At 47.9% G+C, this 24,709-nt stretch overlaps 1 protein-coding gene and 1 non-coding gene across 2 annotated transcripts in view; one reads left to right on the top strand and one right to left on the bottom strand.

The window, feature by feature from the left end:
- LOC127585983 (butyrophilin subfamily 3 member A3-like) overlaps positions 1 to 24,709 on the top strand; it is a 511,579-nt gene that overhangs the window by 378,002 nt on the left and 108,868 nt on the right. The gene's annotated exons all lie outside the window — the stretch shown is intronic.
- trnaq-cug (transfer RNA glutamine (anticodon CUG)) lies at positions 1,280 to 1,351 on the bottom strand. Its single transcript has one exon. It is a non-coding gene; the product is annotated as a tRNA-Gln (tRNA).

Below are 24,709 nucleotides of genomic sequence, written 5' to 3'. Positions count from 1 at the left end.
TGCACACCGTCCCCTTTCTGCTGTCTGTGAATGTCGGAGGTGTGATGAATAAGGTCACAGTGACGTGAGATGGCAGGTAGGGCGGGGGACAGTGGTGGGCTACAGGGCAGCATTGAGCTATAGATGAGGTGCTGCATTTTGGGCAGATTGCAGGTGGGACGTGTTCTTGACAGACAGTGAGATCATGTTGTATTCCAGGTAGTGGAGTTCACCTACAACGTACTCACCATCATTAGCCAGGGCATAGAATGTAACAGCAGGGAGGTGGACACACTAGATGCTGGGATCTGGAGCAGGGTGCAGAGGAGATGTTGCCTGGGATGGGACGTCCCAGTGAAGAAGGGAGACGGGATAGGCTGGGTTTGTTTTCCTCGGTGCAGAGGAGGCTGGGGTGGGGGAGGATGTGAAAGAGGTATACAAAATTGAGGGTCATAGATCAGAGATACAAATCTTTCCCCCGTGGCAGAGGTGTTGAGGGTATCAGAGGCAGAGGTTTGGGTGAGGAGTAAGAGGTTTACAGGGGAAAGGAGGAGGAATTTCTCCCCCGGGGGGGGGGGGGGGGGGGGGGGGGGGTGGGGGGTGGGGGTGGTTGGAACCTGAAACACACTGCCTGAGGGGGTGGTGGGGGCAGAGAATCTCACAACAGTTCAGAAGAATCAAGAATAGAATTGCCAAGGCACAAAGTTACAGGCTTTGTAGACATAAGTTGTGCTGGTATAGGTAATTACAATGGTCAGCATGGACAGGGTGGGCCAAATGGCCTGTATCTATGCCGTCTGAGTTGATTTCTCTGGTCTGATTTCCCAGCACAAAAGAGTGACTGAGGTTATTACTTCACATCAAAGCAAATAAGCCAGTACCTCCCCTCTGCAATAAGCCCGGCCTTTCAACTTTCATGCCCTAAATTTGCCAACAGCCAAATCACCAAGCATGAAGGTGCCACTGAGATTCGAACTCGGACCGCTGGATTCAAAGCCCAGAGTGCTCACCATTACACCATGGAACCTGCACACCCTCAGTCAATGTCACTCCACCTCCCCACCATCAGACCCTCTCATTCCAGCTGGAGGGGATTGTCACTGGGTGTAAAGTCATTTCAAGCCAAGAATGAATGACCTCAGCCAAGAAAGGAACAATCTCAGGACCCATGGAGTTGGACTGAGACCTTGAATGAAACGAATTGCAGGGAAAGCTCAGATGGCTGCTTTGGTTCATCAAAAGTTCAGAGGCACAACCTCTGCATGCATCCGCAAGGGCAGCACAGCAGTTGACAACAAACAGGTTCCACCGAGATTTGAACTCAGATTGCTGGATTCAGAGTCCAGAGTGCTCACCATTACACCATGGAACCACAGCAAATGCTGACTGCTTCTCCTGGCCCAACCCTGTGTGGAGACTGCAGCAAGTATGTTCTTTTCTTGCGTGTTCAGGAGTTAGCAACATATCGCCGTGTGCAGTCGGTGGGACTGTCGGTGTGTGAGAGCTGACGGACGGAGCAGCAGAGTGAAGGGGGAGTTGGCAAAGGTGAATGAGAATTTGAAAATGCTTTCCCCGCTGCCCAGGCAACCAAGGAAGGGTAGTGAGCAGCTCTGGGTGTCAGGCTGGTCCGCAGAGTAACGGGATGGGCAACTGTACAGAGAACGGGGCAGCACCAGGGGTTTATCAGCCGATCAGCTGAGCCCACAGTGCCCTCTTACTGAGGTGTGAATGACCTACCTCGGCCCTGGACAGTGACTAGCCATAGGGATGATGCCGGCGCCCAGCCAGGGGGATATTCCAGTGGCAACCAGCAATGCAACAGCCAGGACCTCCAGGTGTCCACCTATTTCAATTCCACATCCCACTCCCACACTGTCTGTCCACGACCTCCTCTACTGCCATGTTGAGGCCAGACGCAGGTTGGAGGAACAACACCTCATATTCCGTCTTGGGAGTCTCCAACCTGATGGCATCAACGTCGATTTCACAAGTTCACAAGACAAAGGAGCAGAAATAGGCCAGTCGGCCCATCGAGTCTGCTCCATGAACTAAACTAAAACCTTTTCTATCTAACCCCAATTTCTGGCCTTATCCCCATATCCCTTGATACCTTGACTAATGAGATACCTATCAATCTCCTCCTTAAACGCCTCCAATGATCAGGCCTCCACAGCTGTATGTGGCAAAGAATTCCATAATTTCACTACCCTCTGGCTAAAGAAATTTCTCCTCATTTCTGTTTTAAACTGGTAGCCTGTAATTCTAAGACTGTGCCCTCTATTCCTGGACTCATCCACCAAGGGAAACAGCTTAGCCACATCTACTCTGTCCAGTCCTTTCAACATTCGAAATGTTTCAATGAGGTCCCCTCTCATTCTTCTGTACTCCAGTGAGTACAGTCCAAGAGCTGACAAACGCTCATTGTATGTAAGCCCTTTCATTCCGGCAATCATCCTCGTGAATCATCCTCGTAAATCTCCTCTGAACCCTCTCCAACATCAGTACATCCTTCCTAAGATAAGGGGCCCAAAACTGCACACAGTATTCCAAATGAGGCCTCACCAGTGCCCCATAGAGCCTCATCAACACTTTCTTACTTTCATACATTATACCTCTCGAAATGAATGCCAACATAGCATTCACTTTTTTTTAAACCACCGATCCGACCTGGTGTTAACCTTTAGGGTATCCTGCACGAGGACCCCCAAGTCCCTTTGCACTTCTGTACTTTGAATTTTCTCCCCATCTAGATAATAATCTGCCCGCTTATTTCTTCTTCCAAAGTGTACAACGGCATATTTCTCAACATTGAATCTCATCTGCCATTTCTTTGCCCATGCTCCTAAACTATCTAAGTCTCTCTGCAACCTTCCCCTTTCTTCAATACTCCCTAGTCCTCCACCTATCTTGGTGTCCTCTGCAAACTTAGCCACAAAACCATTTACTCCATAATCCAAATCATTGATGTAAAATGTAAAAAGCGGCCCCAACACCAACCCCTGCGGAACGCCACTGGTAACCGATAGCCAACCAGAACAGGATCCCTTTATTTCCGGTAACCCCACCCCTTCTTTTTCTTCCCACCACCCACCCCCCCAACTCCTTCATCTTCCCTTATTCCTATGGCATCCTTCCCCCGCCTTGATGACCTTCCCATCTCCTCCCCTCCCCTCTTCCATCCTTTATTCCATGGTCCACTGCCCTCTCCTACCAGATTCCTTCTCCTTCAGCCCTTTGCCTCTTCTACCTATCACCTCTCAGTTTATTACATCTTCTCCCCCTCCCCCTACCTTCCCCCTCTCACCTGGACTCGCCTATCACCTGCCTGCGTGTGCTCCTCCCCCTCTCCCCACCTTCTTCTTCTGGCTTCTGCCCTCTTCCTTTCCAGTCCTGATGAAGGGTCTCAGCCCAAAACGTCGACTGTTTATTTCCCTCCATGGATGCTGCCTGACCTGCTGAGTTCCTCCAGCACTGTGTGTGTTTCAAGTTGTCTTCTACTTGCCATTTTACCCACACTGTTTTATCCCTCCGAGCCGACGGCCCTCCTTCCCTTGCACCACTTCTAAACTTTCCCAGGAACCCCGGAGTCAGCCTTGGGCAGCCCATTGACGTTCTTGCACTAAACCCCACAAGGTTAGTAAGTTTGCTGATGATACAAAGGTTGGTGTTGTGGATAGTGCAGAAGATTGCTGTAGGTTACAACAGGATATTGATAGAATGCAGACTGGGCTGAGAAGTGGCAGATGGAGTTCAACCCGAATAAATGTGAAGTGATACACTTCGGGAGATCAAATTTGAAGGCAGAATACAAGGTTAATGGCAGGACTCTTTGCAGTGTGGAGGAACAGAGGGATCTTGGGGTCCATGTCCATAGATCCTTCAAGGTTGCTGCGCAGGTTGATAGGGTTGTTAAGAAGGCATATGGAGTGTTGGCCTTCATTAGTCAGGGTTTTGTGTTCAAGAGCCACGAGGTGATGTTGCAGCTCTATAGAACTCTGGTCAGACCAGACTTGGGGTATTGTGTTCCGTTCTGGTCGCCTCATTATAGGAAGGATGTGGAAGCTTTAGAGAGGGCGCAGAGGAGATTTACCAGCATGCTGCCTGGATTGGAGAGAATGTCTTATGAGGACAGGTTGAGTGAGATAGGGCTTTTCTCTTTGGAGAGGAGGAGGATAAGAGGTGACTTGATAGAGATGTACAAGATGATAAGAGGCATAGATCGAGTGGACAGTCAGAGACTTTTTCCCAGGGTGACAATGGCTAACACGAGGGGACATAATTTTAAGGTGTTGGAGGAAGGTATAAGGGGGATGTCAGAGGTAAGATTTTTTTCCACAGAGGGTGGTGGGTGCGTGGAACGCACTGCCGGCAGAGGTTGTGGGGGCAGATACATTGGAGACATTTAAGAAACTCTTAGATAGACACGTGAGTGATAGAGAATTGGAGGGCTATGTGGGAGGGAAGGGTTAGATAGATCTTAGAGCAGGATAAAATGTCGGCACAACATTGTGGGCTGAAGGGCCTGTACTGTGCTGTAATGTTCTACGTTCTATTGACAGAGAACACTGTTTCCACAGATCCAATTTTTGTCTGACCTTCCCAACTCATTTCAGCTCACTCCTGTCACGCACCTCAGCTCCTCCGAACCAGATCCACAGCACCTTCAGGTAGTCAGACTCTCCTGGGAGATTGGGAGCAGTGATCGGCAACTCTCCCCGCCAGGTAAGTATGCCTACAATTGTTGCTTACACCCAACTAACCACAAACATCATTCCTTAACTTCAACACAAGCCACGAATTCAAACTGTGCATTGCATTGTCTTTGCTCACCACAAACGGTCTGGAGAAAAATGTAGCTCCATGTTTTCCTTTCCTTCCTTGTAAACTACAGCTGATTTTCAACATTTCATGGTTTGTTTTCTCTCCTCATTTTAGCATATCTTCTCTAAAAGAAGAAAAATATTGCTTTTGGCCACCAACCAGCAATTCCATATCCCTTCCCCCATCTGATAGAGTCATACAGCATGGAAACAGGTCCTTCAGCCCAACTCATCCATGTGTTGCCCAGCAAGCTAGTCCCATTTGCCCGCGTTTGGCCCATAGCCCTCTAAACCTCTCCCATCTATGCACTTTTCAAGATGGCTTTTAAATGTTGCTAATGTGCCCACCTCAACCACTATTTCTGGCTGCTTATTCAGAATATGCACCAGCCTTTGCATGAACAAGCTGTCCCTTCCCTTTTAAATCTCTCGCCTCTGATTTTAAACCTATGCCCTCTTGTTTTTAGCACCTCCTCCCTGGGAAAAAGTGTGTGCTTTCACCCTGTCTATGCCCTTCATGATCTTATATACCTCTATCAGGTCTCCCCTCATCTCCTACACTCCAGGGAATAAAGTCCTTGTCTACGCAACTTTGCCTGGTAACTCAGGCTCCCAACTCCAGGCAATATCCTGGTAAATATTTTCTGCACTCTTTCTAGTTTAATAGCATCTTTCCTATAACATGGTGACTGAAACTGTACACATTACTACAAGTGCAGCCTCACCAATGTCTTATATAACTGCAACACAACTTCCCAACTCCAATATTCAGTGCCCTAACTGATGAAAGCCAGCATGCCAAAAGCATTCTTCACCACCCTATCTTGCTGTGATGGCTCCACTTGCATTCCTACGTCCCTCTGTTCCATAACATTCCCCAGGGCCCTACCATTCACTGTATAAGCCCTACCCTGGTTTGATATCCCAAAATGCAATAGCTCACATTTATCTGGATTGAAAGCCATTTGCCAATCCTTAACCCACAAACCTAGCTGACCAAGATCCCCCTGTAATTTTCATAACACTCTACACTATCTAGAGCACCAGCTATTTTAGTATCATCCACAAACTTACTAACCATGCCTTGTACATTCACATCCAAATCATTTATATATAGTAAAAACAACAAAGGTGTCAGCACCGACCCGTGGTACACCACTAGACACAGGCCTCCAGTCCGAGAAACAACCCTCGATCATCACCCTGCTTCCTAACACTAAGCCGATTATGAATCCAATCCGCTATATCCCCTTGGATCCCATGCAATCTAACCTTCCAGACTAGCCTGCCATGAGGGACCTTGTCAAAGGCCTTGCTGAAGTCCATACAGACAACATCCACTGCCCTACCCTCATCTACCCTCTTGGTTACTTCCTTGAAGAACTACAAAAGATTTGTCAGACCCGACTTCCTGAGCACAAAGCTGTGCTGGCTGTCCCGAATTAGACCTTGTTTCTCCAAATGTCGGTAGATCCTGTCCCTCAGAATCCCCTTCAGCAATTTACCCACCACTGATGGCAGACTCACCGGCCTGTAGTTTCCTGGCTTGTTTTTGCTACCTTTTTTAAAACAATGGTACTACATTAACCCCTTTTCAGTCCTCTGGAACCTCACCTGTCACCAGAGATGAAAATCTCTGCAAGGGCCTATGCAATTTCTCCTCTTTTTTTCCCCACAAGGTCTGAGAATGCACTATGTTAGGCCCTGGGGATTTATCCACCTTTATGCACTTTAAGCCCTCCAATACCTCTTCCCTGCTAAATTCGTATGTGTTCCAAGACAACACCACTCATTTCCCCCATTTCCTTAGCTCCACAGTAAAAACTGAAGGGAAATAGTCATTAAACATCTCTCCCACTTCCTTTGATTCCACACACAGGCAGCCATGCTGATCTTTAAGGGAACCTATTCTCTCCCTCGCCACCCTTAATATACCGATAGAATCTCTTGGGATTTTGCCTCACCTTGCATGTCAGATCCTTCTCGTATCCTCTTTTTGCCCTCCCAACTTCTCTCTTAAGTGCACTCCTACACTTCTTGTAGTCATCAAGAGATTCACTATTTCTCAATCGCCTCTGTGCAGTGTATGCCTCCCTCTTTATTTTAGCCAGAGCCTCAATATCTCTCGTCAACCAGGGTTCCTGAACCTGCCAGCCTTGCCCTTCACCCTAACAGGAATTTGCAGGCCCTGAACTCTTAACATTACACCTTTAAAGGCCTCCTACTTGGCAGCCATTCCTTGCCCTGCAAACAATCTCACCCAATCAACCACTGCAAGATCCCACCCAATGGCTCCAAGATTTGCTCTGCCCCAGTTTAGGACCTTAACCTGTGAACTGCTTGTATCCTTCTCCATAACTTTTTTAAACACTAATAGAATTATGGTCACTGGACCCAAAGTGCTCACCGACAGATACATCTACCACTTGCCCTACCTCATTTCCCAGGAGGAGGTTCAGTGTTGCACTCTCTCTGGTAGGTCCCTCTATATGTTGATAAAGGAAGCTTTCTTGGACACATTCACAAATTCCACCTCATTCAAGCCTTTTACAATACGGTTGGTCCAGTCAATATTAGGGAAGTTAAAATCTCCCACTAAAACTACCCTATTATGTTTACAACTAGCTACAATCTCTCTACTCATCTGATCCTCCCAATTCCCACTTACTATTGAGGGGCATATAATACAATCCCATCAGAGTGACCATCCCCTTCTTGTTTCTAAGTTCTACCCATATGTACTCACTGGGTGATCCCTCAAGAACATCCTCTCTGATGACAATTGCTATGTTCTCATTCATCGAGAAGGCAACTTCCCCCTCCTCTCTTACCTGCACCAGTGTCACACCTGTAGCATCTGTATACTGGAACATCGAGCTGCCAGTCCTGTCCTTCCCTCAGCCATGTTTCTGTTATGGCTACGATTTCCCAGTCCCCAGAGCTAATCCACTCTGAGTTCATCTGCCTTACTTGTCAAACCTCTTGCATTGAAACAAATGCAGTTGAAACCAAAAGTCTTTCCTCTCCATTGAATCTCCAGTTGAGAACTTGTTTTCTCCAGTTCCAGTAACCGGAGCAGCAGAGGGGGGAAGCGAGCAGGTTTCTTTTTTCAAGTTGTGTCTGATTGGCTAAGTGTGTGGCAACTCAGCCAGTAAAAGGAAGGTAGGGTCAAGCAGTGTGACTAGTTTGAGAGTGGCCAGTTTAGGAGTGGGAAGCTGCTTTGGTGAGGAGGCAGGTAAGGATTTCATAGTAGTTAAATAAAAAGACACCAAATTACATCTAATTAAATAAAGTAGGGATGCAGGATCAGGTGATGTGTTGTAGCTTCATGATGTGGGAGCTGGTGGACCCCATTGTGGTTTATGGTGACCACATCTGCAGCAAGTGCTGGTTGCGTGAGGAACTCAGGCTCAAAGTTGATGACCTGGGATCTGAGCTTCAAACACTGTGCTGCATCAGGGAGGGGGAAAGTTACCTGGATGCTGTGTTTCAGGAAGCAGTAACACCCATTAGATTAACTCCTTCAAATTTGGTCTGTGGTCATGGACAAGAGGGTGTGACTGTGAGTGATCCAAGAGGTGAGGAGAAGCCTCAGCCCTTGAGCTTGTCCAACAAGTCTGAGATTCTTGCTCCCTGTGTGGATGAGAGTGGAGGCTGCAGGAAGGATGAGCAACCTGACTGTGGCACTATGTTTCAGGGAGCCATTCAAGAGGGGGAGAGAAGAGAAATGTAGTTGTAATTGGGGACAATATAGTCGGAGGAATAGATGCAATTCTCTGTTGCAAGGATTGGGAGTCCTGAAGACTGTTTTGCCTGCCTGGTGCCTGGGTTTGGGACATCTGATCTGACCTGTGGAGGAATTTGGAGTGGGAGGGGAAAGAGTGGGAATAAAGGGGGCCTTTTCTGGTTGGCTGCCAGTGACTAGTGGTGTTTCTCAGGGGTCTGTGTTGGGTCTGCTACTTTCACATTATGTTAATAATCTGGATGACAGAATTGATGGCTTTGTGGTCAGGTTTGTGGATGATACAAAGATAGGTGGTGGGGCAGATAGTGTTAAGGAAGCAGGGAGTCTTCAGAAGGACTTGTACGAGTTGGGAGAATGGGTAAAGAAGTGGCAGATGGAATACAGCGTAGCAAAGTATATGATCATGCACTTTGGTAGAACGAATGAAGGTGTAGACTATTTTCTAAATGGGGACAGAATTCAGAACTTGGAGGTGCAAAGAGACTTGGGAGTCCTAGTGCAGGATTCCCTAAAGGTTAACTTGCAGGTTGAATCAGTAGTAAGGAAGGCAATTGCAATGTTAGCATTCATTTTGAGAAGACTGGAATATAAAAGCAAGGATGTAAGGCTAAGGCTTTGTAAGGTGTTGGACAGACCACATCTGGAGTACTGTGGGCAGTTTTGGGCCCCATATCTAAGGAAGGATGTGCTGGCATTGGAGAGGGTCCAGAGGGGGTTTACATTAATGATCCTGGAAATGAAAGGGTTAACATATGAGGAGTGTTTGATGGCTCTGGGTCTATACTCACTGGAGTTCAGAAGAATGAAGGGGGGATCTCATTAAAACCTGCTGAATATTGAAAGGCCTGGATAGAGTGGATGTGGAGAGGACATTTCCAGTAGTCGGAGAGTCTAGGACCAGAGGGCACAGCCTCAGAATAAAAGGACATTCCTTTAAAACAGAGTTGAGGAGGAATTTCTTTGGTGATTCTGTGGAATACATTGCCATACATGGCTGTGGAGGCCAAATCATTGGGTATATTTAAAGTGGAGGTTCTTGATTAGTAAGGGCATTGAAGGTTGTGGGCAGAAGGCAGGAGAATGGGGTTGAGAGGAAATAATAAATCAGCCATGATCAAATGGAGGAGCAGGCTTGATGGGCCGAATGGCCTAATTCTGCTCGTATGTCTTATGGTCTCCTGTCTGTCCTGATGACTAAATTTGCTCTCATTGGTCACAGTATTATCCCTTGATTTCTCATCAGCCGCTCTATGGCTCAGGGCCCCAACCCCTGCCACTCTAGTTTAAACCCTCATGACAGGACTAGCAAATCCTATCCCCCCCCCCCCCCCCGCCAGGATATTGGATCCCCCTCCAGTTCGGTGCAACCCATCTCTCTTGTACAGGTCAGGCATATCCCAGAAGAGATCCCAATGATCCAAGTCCTTGAATCCTTGCCCCCTGCACCAGCTCCTCAGCCACACATTCATCTGAGCTATCTTTCTATTTCTACCCTCTAGCACGGGACACTAGGAGTAATCCAGAGATTACTACCCTTGAGGTCCTGCTTTTTAGGTTCTCTCCTGACTCCCTGTATTCACTGTGCAAGACCTCATCCCTGTTTCTACCTATGTTGTTGGTACCAACATGACAATGACCACTGGCTGCTCACCCTTCCCCTTGAGAATGTTCTGCAGCAGCTCGATGTCCCTGACCCTGGCACTTGGGTGGCAACACCATCCTGGTGTCTCTTTTGCAGCCACATTACCCCTCTGGCTAAGATCCCCTTCCATTAACCGTTGCAAAGTACCAAACTTCACAGCTACAGAACATTACATATTGAAGGACAAAGGATAAGGGAGAGGGTGAAGTCGATTATTCCATTTTCCCCTTTACTTTCCAAGGCATTTGCTTTGGATAAAAATTTAACATTAATGAGACCGATCTTACAGAGGCAAGTTTATATTTTAAGTGTAATTTAAACATTGACACATACCTTGCATTGATGCACGCTCAAGGACACGAAAAGCAGCTGACCCAATAGCAGACACTCCAGAAAATAAGTCCTGTGGTCCAAGCCAGGATGATCACAATCTGCTTTGAGAGAATACCTGCAATTTAAAGTCAAAGGATTTTTATTCCTTTTTTTGGGACATCTGCATCCAGTGTTCAAGTTTTGTTTTATCATTACTTGGTGTAAACTGACCTGGTTAAAGTGCCTCTGTGATGGTTGGCAGATGGAATGGATCATCAGCCTGGCACTTGTAACCCAACATGGCTGCAAATGCTTCAGCCTTGTGTTTGGCACTCTGATGTTGGCCACAAGCCCACCCCTCCCCAACCCTTCAATTCAGCAATAACCCATCAATCTCTTTCACTGATGCTTGCTGCGTGATGACCTGGTTTGGAGGCTTGTTAAAAGATGGCACCTGGAGGCTGCAGCACTTCACTGGCACCACACTTCTTAACGCTCTGCAGTGGGATTGGAGCTCACAAATCTCTGATTCAGTGCTGCTAAATGAGGCACAGACAGCCCCCAAAAAATGTCAGTGTGCGGAACCTCAAACCCCATTTCTCGGTAGACATTCCAGTGATGCTCTGGACTGATCTAAATAGGTGCAGACACATCAGAGCATGTTTTGGAATAGCAATAGACTGCACTAACTAATTCAGGATTGAAATATTAAAATCTGAGTCCTCTGAAGATGCAATAGACTGCCTCACCCACTCCTTAGGACAGAAGAGGCTCCAATGGATCAGAGAGCAGAATACAAGTGCTGTTAATTTCAGCCCAGCAGCACGTGGAAGGGGTAATTTTTTAAAAAAGCTATAAGCTCCCGTGGAACAGCCATTTTGAGGGTGGCTGTATTGAGGTGTAAGTGCTGTGCTTGAGGTCTAAGTGCAGAGGTTTTCATGAGGGAGAATTTAGTGAGGAGGCTGAGCAGTGACAAGGCATGGTAAGGTAAGGTCTTTCCTTTTTATTTCTTTCAACCCATTACTAAATTCAGAGGCAGAAATAACAGTCAGTGGAGTGGTATGCTCCTCCTGTGAAATGTGGGAGATCAGGGAGAAGTCAAGTGTCTCTGACCACTATATTTGCAGGGAGTTTGTCCAGCTGCAGCTCCTCTCAGATTGCATGGATTGCTTGTAGTGGCAGCTGGACTCACTGAGAAGCAGACAGGAGGCAGAAATTGTTATCGATTGGAGTTCACAAAAGGTTCAACCAGATAAATGGGTGACTGCCAGGAAGGGAAGGCAGGTAGTGCAGGAGTCCCCTTTGGTTATTCCCCTAATGAGAATACCATTTTGGAAAGTGTTGACCTTTCAGGGGAAAGCAACGGCAGCAACCAAATCAGTGGCACCCCAACTGGCTTTGTTGCACAGCAGGGAAGATCAAAGTCTAGGCGAGTGGTAGTGATATGGGACTCAATGGTCAGGGGCACACACAGGCATTTCTGTGGCTGCGAGTGAGACTGCAAGATGGTATATTGCCTCCCTGGTGCCAGGGTCAAGGATGCCTCTGAGTAGGCACAGGACATTCTGAAAGGGGAGGATGAGCAGCCAGATGTCATAGTCTATAAAGGTACCAATGCCACATAAATCTTGCAAAGTGAACATTGGAAGTTAGGCAGAAGTCATAATCTAGGGATTACTTCCTGTGCCACATGCTAGCAAGGGGTAGGATTCGGAGGATAGGGCAAATGAATGTGTGGCTGAAGAGCTGGTACAGGCACAAGGAATTCAGCTACCTGGACCATTGGGATTTCTTCGAGGGAAAAGGTGATCTATACAAGAGGAATGGGTTGCATCTGAACTCGAGAGGGGCAATATCATTGTGGGGAGATTAGCTAGTGCTACACGGGAGGGTTTAATGTAGCCAAGCAGGAGAATGGCACCCAAGGAAGAAATGTAACAGAGGAGAAAATTGAAGCAAATATAGAAGTTAAAACAAGCACGTCCAGTTGGCAGGCCAGGCAGGGGCAGGATGGGGAGCATAGAAGATCTGATAGGCTAAATTGCATTTACTTTAATGCAAGAAGCCTCACAGGTAAGGCAGATGAACTCAGCATAGATCAATACATGGGATTATTATATTGTAGCTTTATAGAAATATGGCTGAGGAAAGGGCAGGACTGGCAGTTGAATGTTTTGGGGTATCAATGCTTCTGTGTGACAGAAGAGGAGGTAAGAGAGGAGGGGAAGTTGTACTTTGGATTATGGAGAACATCATGGCAGTACTTGGAGGATACCCTGGTGGGACCATCAAGCAAGGCCATATGGTTAGAATTTAGAAATAAGAAAGAAGAGATCACTTTGTTGGGATTATACTGCAGGCCCCCCCAATAATCATCAGGAATTAGAGGAGAAAATATATAGTGAAATCACAGATGGGTATAGGAATAATAGGGTTATAATGGTTGTGATTTTAACTTCCCTGATATTGACTGGGACTACCTCAGTGGACAGAAGCGAGATAGACACATGACTGAGTGTCCACAGCAACTACCTCTCACTCAATGTCAGTAAAACTAAAAAAATGATCGTTAACTTCAGGAAGGGGAAAGAGGGTGAACATGTACCAGTCTACGTCGGTGGTGGAGAGGTTCAGCAGCTTTAAATTTCTGAGCGTTAACATATCAGAAGACCTCTCCTGAGCCCTGCACATAGATGCAATCACAAGGAAGGCACACCAGCGTCTTTACTTTTTTATAGAAGGTTAAGGATTCTAACAAATTTCTATAGATGTACTGTTGAACGTATCCTGACTTGTTGCATCCAGTCTGGTATTGCAATTTGAATGTTCAAGAACATAAACTGCAGAGAGTGGTTGACTCATCCCAATACATCAGGGGCACATCCCTCCCCACCACTGGTAGTACCTACGTGAGGTGCTACCTCAAGAAGGCAACATCATCTTCAAAGATCCCCACCATCTGGGCTATGCCATCCTCTCACAGATACCAGCAGGCAGGAGGTACAGAAGTCTGAAGTCCCACAACACCAGAACAGTTACTTCCCTTCAACCATTGGGTTCTTGAACCAGCCTCCACAACCCTAATCACCACCTCAGTATAGCAGCACAATAGCCACTTTGCACTACATTTGACTTTGTTTTGTTTTGTTCTAATTGTGTCCTTCCTTGTATAATTTATGTTGATTTTTTTTTCTTGTGAATGTTGTGTATCTGATGCTGAGTGCCTGTGATGCCATTGCAAGTAAGTTTTTCATTGCATCTGTGCATACATGTACTTGCGCATATAACAGTAAACTTGACTTTGACTTGGAATTCTATCTGTCATTCCTTTGTCTACTTTCCCAGTTGATCTAGATCCTGCTTCACTGTCAACCACACCACCAAATTTTCTGTCATCCACAAACTTGTGAATCATTCCACCTACATTCTCATGAAACAACAAGGGACCCAGCACCAATCCCTGCAGCACACCCCTGGTCACAGGTCTTCAATCTGAAAAGCAACCCTCCACTACCACCCTCTGACTTCTTCCATCATGCCAATTTTGTATCCAATTGGCCAGCTCACCCTGGATCACATGTGATCTCACCTTCCAGACCAGTCTATCACGTGGGACCTCGTCGAAAACCTTGCTGAAGTTCATGTAGATGTCTACTGACCCACCCCGTCAATCCTCTTTGTCATCTCTTCAAAAAAGCTCAATTAAATTCATGAGACATGATTTCCCATGCAGAAAGCTATGCTGACTATCCCTAATTGCCTTTCAAATGCAGATAGATCTGATATCAAAATCCCCTCAAATAACTTTCCCACCATTGATGTTAGGCTCACTGTCCTGTAGTTCCCTGGCTTGTTCATGCAGTCCTTCCTAAATAAAGGCCTGACATTAGCCACTCCTCCAGCGCTCTGGTACCTCATCCATGATTAAAGAAGATACAAATCTCTCTCCCAGGTCCCCAGCAATTTCTTCTCTTGCTTCCCACGATGTCCCGGAATACACTTGATCAGGCCCTGGGGACTTATCCACCTTTATGTACTTCAAGACCATCAACACCTACTCTTTTGTAATATTGATATGTTGCAGGACATCGCTATTCTCTTCCCTGAATTCCCTGGCTTTCATGACCTTCTCTATGGTAAATACTGCCATGAAGTATTCATTTGAGACCGCACTCATTTCCTGTGGCTTCACACATAGGCAACTACAGTGATCCTTAAGGGGTCCTATTCTCTCTCCAGTTACCTTCTGCTCTTGTTATTCTTATAGAATCTCGTAGGATTCTCCTTTATCTTATCTACCAAGGATATCTCATGTCCCCTTTTAGTCCTCCTGATTTCCTCGTTTACTCCTACATCCCTTTCCTTGATCCCAGCTTGCCCTTATGTGACAAATCCCTCCTCCTTGCTGATTAGAGCCTTATATCCCTCGGCAACTGCAGCACCAGTGGTGAGGACTGCGAAGGTACGGACAAGGGAGGCGGAGGAACCTTTACAGGACTGCTTTGAATCAGTAGACTGGACCATATTCAGGGATTCCTCTGCAGATCTGAATGTATATGCCACAGTCATCACTGACTTCATCAAGACCTGTGGGGATGAGTGTGTGCCTTCGAGAAAGTACCAGGTTTTCCCAAACCAGAACCCCTGGATGAACCAGGAGATTTGCAGTCTGCTGGGGGCAAGATCTGTGGCATTCAAGACAAGTGATCCAGAATCATACAAGAAGTTCAGATATGACCTGCGGAAGGCCATTGTGAGAGTGAAAAGACAATTCCACGTGAAGTTAGAGACACAATCGGATGCACGACAACTGTGGAAGGGTTTGCATGCCATTACTTCCTATAAGGTGAAATCTAACAGCATAAGTGGCAGTGATGCTTCACTCCCTGCTGAGCTCAATGCCTTTCATGCACACTTTGAAAGAGAGAATAACACATGTGCGAATCCCCACAGCATCCGATGACCCTGTGATCTCTGTCTCAGAGGCCAATGTCAGAACATCCTTCAAGAGGGTGAACCCTTGCAAGCAGTTAGGTCCCGATGGTGTACCTGGCTGGGCACTGAAAATCTGTGCTGACCAACTGGCTAGAATGTTCAAGGTCATTTTCAACCTCTCACTGCTGTGGTCTGAAGTTCCCACCTGTTTCAAAAGGGCATCAATCATACCAGTGCCCAAAAAAGAGCAGGGTGAGCTGCCTCAGTGACTATTGCCTGGTAGTGCTCACATCTACTGTGATGGTGCTTTGAGAGGTTGGTTATGGCTAGAATTAACTCCTACCTGAGCAAGGACCTGGGCCTGCTGCAATTTGCCTACCACCAAAACAGGTCTACACTTGATGCAATCTCACTTGCTCTCCACTCTGCTTTGGAGCACCTAGACAACAGCAAAGCACACACCAGGCTGTTGTTTACCATAAGAACATAAGAAATAGGAGCAGGAGTAGGCCATATGGCCCATCGGGCCTGCTCTGCCATTGAACAAGATCATGGCTGATCTGGCTGTGGACTCAGCTCCACCTACCTGCCTTTTCCCCATAACTCTTAATTCTCCTACTATGCAAAAGTCTATCTGTGTCTTAAATATATTTAATGAGGTAGCCTCTACTGCTGCCCCGGGCAGAGGATTCCACAGATTCATAATTCTCTGGTAAAGCAGTTCCTCCTCATCTCCTTCCTAAATCTACTCCCCCGAATCTTGAGGCTATGTTCCCTAGTTCTAGTCTCACCGACCAGTGGAAACAACTTTCCTGCCTCTATCTTATTTATCCCTTTCATAATTTTTACACAAAAGATGCATTTCACTGTGTGTTTCGATGTACATGTGACCAGTGAGTATAGTTCCAGGCGACTCAATCTCTCCTCATAGGCTAACCCCCTCATCTCTGGAATCAACCTGGTGAACCTCCTCTGCACTGCCTCCAAAGCCAGTATATCTTTCCTCAAGTAAGGAGACCAGAATTGCATGCAGTACTCCAGGTGCAGCCTCACCAGTTGAAGCATAACCTCCCTGCTCTTAAATTAAATCCTTCTAGCAATGAAGACCAACATTCTATTTGCCTTCTTGATAACCTGTTGCACCTGCAAAATGACCTTTTGCGACTCATGCAGAAGCACTCCCATGTCCCTCTGCACCACAGCATGCTGCAATCTTTCACCATTTAAATAATAATCTGATCTTCTATTTTTTCTTCCAAACTGGATGACCTCACATTTACGTATTTTTTCTTCTAATGTGGATGAGCTCACATGTACTCCATCTGCCAGACCCTTGCCCACACATTTAACCTATCTCTATCTCTCCGCAGACTCTCCGCATCCTCTGCACAATTTGCTTTCCCACTCAATTTAGTGTCAGCAGCAAACTTAGATATGCTATAATCTGTTCCCTCTTCCAAAGCGTTAATGTATATTGAGAACAGTTGCGGGCCCAGCACCGACCCACGCAGCACTCTGCTCACCACTGATTGCCAACTGGAGAAACACCCATTTATCCCAACTCTCTATTGGTTAACCAATCCTCTGTCCATGCTAATACATTACCCCCAACTCCATGCATCCTTATCTTGTGGATAAATATTTTATGCAGCACCTTATCGAATGCCTCCTGGAAGTCCAAGTATACGACATCCACCTGTTCCCCTCTATCCACTGCACTTGTTATATCCTCAAAGAACTCCAGTAGGTTTGTCAAACAGGACCTGCCCTTCCTGAATCTATGCTGTGTCTGCCTGATGGAACCACTTCTATCCAGATGTCTTGCTATTTCTTCCTTAATGATAGCTTCAAGCATTTTCCCAACTACATACCTTAAGTTAACTGGCCTATAGTTACCTGCCTCTTGCCTACATCCTTTTTTAAACAGTGGTGTGACATTCACTGTCTTCCAATCCGCCGGGAACTGCCCAGAGCTCGGTATTCAACACCATCATCCTCTCAGTATTAGTCAACAAGCTTTAAAACCTGGGCCTCTGTATCTCCCTCTGCAACTGGATCCTCGACTTCCTTATCGGTAGACCACAGTCAGTGTGGATCAGTGACATTATCTCTTCTTTGCAGAACGTCAACACAAGTGCACCTCAAGGATATGTGTTTAGACCACTGCTCTACTCTCTCTACATTCATGACTGTGTGGCTAAGCACAGCTCAAATACCATTTATAAATTCACAGATGACACCACTGTTGTTGGTCTCAAAGTGCTCCCCACCATCACTTCAACCACTTGTCCAGCATCATTGGTTCAGTAGTGTCAATGGTCCCTGGATTTGGTCCATACATGTCTGTCAATAGTTCTTGGATTTTTCTTGGATCAGTGATTCCCAGTTCTGGTCTCTGGGTGTCAGTCAGTGATCCCTGAATTATGTTTTGTTGGTTTCTGCAGCCCCTGGATTTCCATGCTTGGTATCAATGGTGCCTGCCTTTGGCCACTCAATGTAAGGGATCCATTAAGCATTAGTGGTCCCTCGATTTAGTCCATTGATGTCTCTCCACGGTTCTTTAATTTTCCTCCATTTGTATCAGTGGTCCCTGGATTTTGGTCCATCGACGTCTGTCAACAGTTCTTGGATTTGGTCCTTTGGTGTCAATGATTCCCAGATCTGGTCTCTGGGTGTCAGTCAGTGGTCCCTGAAATTTGCTTCATTGATGTCAGTGACCCCCATATTTCAACGTTCGGTATCAATGGTGCCTGTATTTGGCCACCCAATGTCAGGGGTCCTCGGATTTGGTCTCTCGTTGCCCGCGGTCCCGGGTTTGGTGTCAGGGTGGACGCTCACTTTCCCGCCTCCACATTCCCGCCCTCTTCACCGACTGACGGAGCGCGAGCGCGCGCTGACCCGTTCCCACGGCGACTGCGCGAGGGGCCCGAGAGGGGCTGTGATTGGTGGAGCGCGAGCGGCGGCAGTTGGAGGGCGGGGCTCGAGCTGAGCCGCAGCCCACCAACCGCCTGCCAGGAGGGGGAGCACGTGAGCGGTGTGAAAGAGGCGGGAAAGGGCGGGGCTTTGATTGGCGGAGGGCGGCGGCGCGAGGAGGCGGCGCTCAAAGGCCAACGGTGGAAGCACGAGTGCGAGCGGGAGCGGGTGGAGGGGGAAGCGGCGATGGGGGAAGGTAAGGCTCAGATCACCGAGCAGCACACAGCCCGGCGGGGTGGGAGAACTGGGCATCCGGGGAAGGGTGTTGGTGGCCGGGGAAATTTGTGGGTCGAGGGCAGGGGGAGGGTTTGGTGGGGAATCTCGGGGACTGGTGCATCTTGTTATACAGAGCGGGAGTTCTGTTTTACTTAAGAAATGAACTTTATCCGTAAGAATATCTATACATTTCTGTCCATCCATAGTGTGTTCAGTCTGTCCATTCCCAGTGTTGTTGGGTCTATACTTGTGTAGTGTGAGCACATTCTGTGTACAGAGAACCATCGCCACTCCTGCCCTCCTGGGACGATACAAACTTCAAGTGTTTGAGAGGTTTCTACCCCGGACCCAGCCCCTCAGTCTCCAGTGACAGAAGATCCTCAGACTGCGGGCCTTCCCCACAGAGCCTTTGCATTGGCTGCACCGAGCTTCAGTGCGTCCCTCAGCACGTACTCCTGCAGCCGGGATTGTGCCCATCGGCAATGTTCCCTTACGGACATCTCGCTGAGCTGGGAGACCAACAGGTTTCAGGCAGACCAAAGGGTGTCCTTTACCGAGTTGATGACCTTCCAGTGGCACTTGATGTCTGTCAGTGTGTGTGCCCAGGAACAGCCCGGAGATCAGAGAGTCCTCTGTTACACAGCTGTTGGGGATGAACCGACACGTGGACCCGTGCATCCTTCTCCACACCCTCTTCATCAATGTACATCCACAGAGAGGTGGGTGACTGTCTCGTCTTCATTGCAAGATCCGTCGTGTCCTTCTTTCACAGTGTCTGCAGGGCATTCTGGGCTGACCATTGCTTGATGGACTTGTGGTCAAAAGTGCTTTTCTGAAAGGACTGTTCCACGAAGGGCAGTCAGTGTGGCAATGTCCAACTGAATGGAAGATTGTGTGGCAACGGGCCAGACCCATCCTTCAAAATACAGGTTGAGCTTCAGCATGTCGAGATACTTGGTGCTTGTGTACTACAGTTCTCTGCACAGATTGATGCAGCCGCACACAAAGGTTACCATCAAGACGTGGGCATGTTGGATACACTTTCTGCCTCACTCCCATGCCCGCAGTTGTCAGGAACTTGTGCATCATGACCCATTGGATCTGTTTCATTTTGGATCCCCAGATGAAACAGAACGTGGCTTGGGTGACTGCCACCATGGGGGAGCGGCAGATAGGTACACCTACACTATGTATATCAACAGCAGGGAAACAGGCCCTTTGGCCCACTGAGTCCACTCCAACTATCAACGAATCATTTATTCCAATCCTACATTAACCTTTTTTTAAATTCTCCTTATTTTCTTATCCACCATCAAAAGGGAGCACTGCTCCCATGGGCCCAATCTCTGAATCACCTTACCTATCCACTCCAGACAATTCTTGCCACATGCCCTGGCTCCTCCAAACCAGGTTCCCAGCACCTCCAAGTACTTTGATTTGCTGGTGAAGGGAACAGAAGAATTTGTTGGGCCAGTTGCCAAAGAACATGGCTTCCTTGTTGTCCCTGGTGCCAATTGAAAGTGGTCACAGATGCTGATGTGTGGACTGCCCAGGGTCCAAGCAGAACCAAGTGGTCCATGTACAGGGTGGCTTTGATCTGTGTGCCCCCACTGCCTGACATCATCACCTTTCTAATGCCCACATCCCACCTGATGGATTCAACAAAAGGCCCAATACACACACAGACAACTGGAGGAGTGAAGGCAGCCTTGCCTGAATCCAGATTTGAGAGTGGGGGACAGTAGTCAAGCATATATAGCTATCATCTCACAGTTCCAGGTTTTGATCTTGGCCTTCAGTGCTGTCTGTATAGAGTTAATACTTTTTGTGACCGTGCGTTTCCCCCAGGTGCTCTGGTTTCCTCCCACATCCCATGGGAATGTGAGAATCAGCTACAGGGAGGTAGGTGGGCAAATGGGAACAGTGGGATTGCCACAGTTAGAAACTTTTCAGGCTGAATGGCCTCCGTTTGTGTTTCAAGGAAATCATGTTAGGAAGCTGTCTGATGGTGGTAGGTAGTTTGTGGCTGCATTTAGGGTGGCACAGCTAATACATCTGCTGCTTCACAGCTCGAGAGACCTGGGTTCAATCCTGACCTATGGTGCTGTCTCTGTAGAATTTTGCACTTCCTCTCTGTGGCCGCATGAAGTTACCCCAGATGCTCTGGTTTGCTCCCACATCCCAAAGACACGTGGGTTGGAAGGTTAATTGGCTGCTGTAAATTGCCCCTAGTGTGTAGGTGAGTGGAGAATCTGGGGGGAGTTGATGGGAAATTGGGGAGAATAAAGTGGGATTTGTGTAAATGGAGGGCTGATGGTCAGCATGGATGGTGGGCTGACGGACATGTTTCTGTGCTGCATCTATAATTCTACAAAAGTCAGCCCCTCTGTCATGACCACTCCAATAAGGTCATTCATGGTTTACCTGCCAGGACTGTGGAAACCACAGGTTCTGTCTCAAAGTGAACACACTGCTCTCACCACCACCCTGTAGAACTGAGCAGCTTCATTTGCTGGGCTTACCTGGTGCTTGGTGTTTTGGCCCATCTTGGCAGCTCAGGCAGAGGTCTGATATTTAGTGTCTTATATTTTGTGTCCACTAAATATAAGCAGCAATCAGAAACGATTGAGTTTTATATTTCCTTCCAGTTCATATTAAGGAGCAGTTTTATTTTCAGTTCTTACATTCAACATGTATTTTTCCATATGTTTTTATGAAAGTAACATAACATTAAGATATTGTCACAGACCCTCCAATGTTAACAACAGTGTTGTCTGGCTTCTGATCAGTTCTTCAGTATCTGAATACAACCACCATCAGTGATCTCCATTGCTCTTCCATTTATTTCTGCCAATTCAACGACTTTATCTCCATTTATTCTATGGCAGAGTTGCTCTTTGATGAATTCTGAAGCCAATTAAGGTAAAACAAGTCACAAATGAGATTGACAATAGCGCATTAAAAGAAAATGTGTACTTGAATAAATATCTATTGTAAATTACTGACAGAAGGAAATACCAGAAATTCTGATTTGGTAGCTTTCAATTGCCTTTTGGAAAAATTGATTGCATTTAGTGTTAATTTTTATCCTGCAATGTTGTTGTGAGAAAGGTTCTTTTGGTATCTTAAAGATAAAAGTCTGGACACACAGTCTTTGTACTTCAAAAAGGAGAATTTTATTTACAAAGACCGACGTGGGAACAGAATGGAAAGGAACAAATGCACACTTGCACACTCTCAAGCAGGAGATCGCTAACGTGGAGGGGATCGCAACAGGGGGTGAAGTACATGCACACGCACAATAACTGGGTACAAATGATCAGGGCATAAACAATACAATGTTTGAACACTCTGATATTCTGGACAAACATTGGCTCTTTGGTCTCGGGAGTCCTTAACTAACTGCCCTGAAGTAGTGCACAGCTTACCTCAACGTCCTCGGAGACAGAGAAAAAAATAGAAAACCAAACGTGCAGCACTTTTATGCGGCTGGGGGGCTGGGTGGCCCAGCAAGGACAAAGGTGTTTTAAACGGGCCAATAGTAGATGTTCCCAGGAACAAAGGTGGTCACGCAGACCAATCTGAGTGGTCCAGCAAGGACAAAGGTGTTTACCTAATGGGGTGGAGCCAAAGCTTGATTGACAGTGGTGGAGCTTCTGACCTGATCAGCAATGCTATCATCCAACCATGAGGGTCAGTAGTGTTGTCACAGTCACCGGACCCCTGGCCTTTCATACTACATTCCACCCCTTGGAAGCTATACCACTTGACAATCATGGGGATAACTACAACTAAGCTAACAGAAAGACGCGTCAGTGTGCGGTAGTTAATGGAAGGCAGAAGTGGTTCTAATAAGTTGGCATGCACAGCACAAAATGCAGACTGCTATTACAACTAAATCGAGGGTGTTGGCCCAGTGGATGATAGTTGCCCACCATCTCCCCAGAGACCCAAATGGCCACCAGTTTCCCCATGAGGTGTCATGCTGGAGGAGCTGGATGCATCTGGGATAAAGGTGCAGCACTCCTTCCCAAGCGCTGCACAGGTTCCACCTTCTGCAGCGAGTAAGTAATCCAGGGCCATCAGCCTGACGACAGCCAGCTCTACTGTCGTCTGGGTCAGGGCATACCTGGTACGTTGCAGTGACATGTTGGTTTTGTCAGCCACTGTCTGGAGCACGCTGGTTATCCGTATGACTTCTTGGGACAGTCGAGCTGTGCCATACATGGGAAAGGCAATCATCCAGAACCTTTCCGCCGCTGTGATGGCTCTTCTGCACTGGTGGCTGCTATATGCTCGGTGCTCCCCGAGGTCGTCGAGTGCGTGGATAATAGGGCACCACAAATGCTGGGAAGCAGCAACCATACCAGCTCGTGGGGAGCCACAGGTTGGCACAGTGCCCGCAGACCCAGTGGGTGCCATTCATGGTCCAGGGAGCTCCCAGCTTAGTGGCACCACTGACGGTGGTCACTGTGGCCCCTGGGTACCAGTTGGTCTCGCAGTCACTGTAGCCAACTGGAAAGGTGGAAGTGTGGTCAGTTTGGAGTCTGCACCAACATTCTCTCGGCCGACTGGATGGCTGCGGGGTGACTCTGAGGGTAGGGACTCAGGTTGAGGTCAAATTGTAAGAAGGGACATACCAGCTCCTGAAGCACCCACCCCATCGGGAATCACTGAAGGAAACATTCTGTATTGGAGAGGGGAGTGGTGGGGGATTACCGCCTGCCCCCCCCCCCCCCCACCAAACCGATAGACCAAACCCAACAGGCGCAACAAGTCTGTGTAGGCAGTTCATTTGGAGATCATCAAAGGGAATCGCTGTAAGTGGGAGAGCTTCACCGGCATGTGCTGGGGTTCGGAGGCAGATACAGCAGTCTGATTGATTGGAGGTGCTGGCGAGTTCTTAAGCAGTTCTGCGCCCTCGGATCTTCTGCCAGAGGCTCCATTTGGCAACCGTCTCACTGGCCAAGACCTGCAATTCAAAAGGGACACCTGTCTGGCAGGGAGCAAGTGGCAGTGCTTGTTCCACAGCTTTCTTTGCTGCTTCAGAAGTGGCCTGTTGTTCGGGTCCCCATAAGAACGTGGCTGTTTTACGAGGGATTAAGCCATGGCAGATAGTGGGGCTATGAATATCTAAATCTACCACTGCATGCCAAGGCTTGTCCGGGCGCCCTGCAATGGCGTCAGTGATATCTCGGCGTTCCCCCTGGCACTCTGTACTGTTGGCTACAGCCGACCTTGGAGGGAGGGAGAACAACAACTGGTTCGCATTTGGCTGCCCCAACCACGACTGTAGCCTGCGTGACCCCGAACGTAAACTTGCCCGGTTAATATGGAGAGACTGTCCCTTTAAGACATTGATCCCTAGGAGGCACTCGGGCGAGTTTGCTGTCAACACTGTTAGGGGTCGAGGGGGTTGGTTCCTGATGGCCATGCAGACTGTGACCTCCCTCGCGGGCAAAAGGTAACCACCCAACCCCTCTATATGCATCTGTGCCCCTGTCCACGCGGCGGGGTTACCCGGGATGATGGTGTGTTGGGCACCTGTGTCAATGAGTACCATCCACCTCTGTATTTTTCCCCTTCCCCAATGTACAGCGGGTATATGTGTCCTCAGGTCTCCCGGACAGGAGAGGGCAGTGGAACAAATGTGCTGGGACCCCTGGCCTTCATCCTGTGGGAGGGGATAGGGGTCTGCCACCCCGTGGGTGAAGGTTCCTGCTGGCAGAGATGGGCTATTTCCTGTCTCAGCAGGTCCCGGAGCTCAGCCTTGAGGGCAGGAGAGACTGCTTCGAGTGGGGGAGGGACAGAGGCAGTGTCGTTGGGGGCAGCCCGCAAGGCCTGGAGGTTGGGGGCGCACCTTTCGTTGGGCTTGATCCCAGGGTGGTTGTGGGTTTTCCCCTGGCTAGATGTCCCCCCCCACCCGCATTGCTCTTTCAGAGCGCATAAATGGCGGAGGTCGGGATCCCATCTATGCTGGCATGGTCCACCTCTGTGCGCAGCTGGTCCAAGAATAGCAGTTTGTGCACAAAACGGGGGGTTGTGTCTCCAGCCCTCATCTTTGCCCTACGGACCTGGGTGGGCTTC

The sequence above is a fragment of the Pristis pectinata genome, chromosome 34, assembly GCF_009764475.1.
Source record: "Pristis pectinata isolate sPriPec2 chromosome 34, sPriPec2.1.pri, whole genome shotgun sequence".
Taxonomy (NCBI): domain Eukaryota; kingdom Metazoa; phylum Chordata; class Chondrichthyes; order Rhinopristiformes; family Pristidae; genus Pristis; species Pristis pectinata.
The sequence above is the reverse complement of the archived record's forward strand: the minus strand, read 5'-3'. Positions and strand labels throughout refer to the sequence as shown.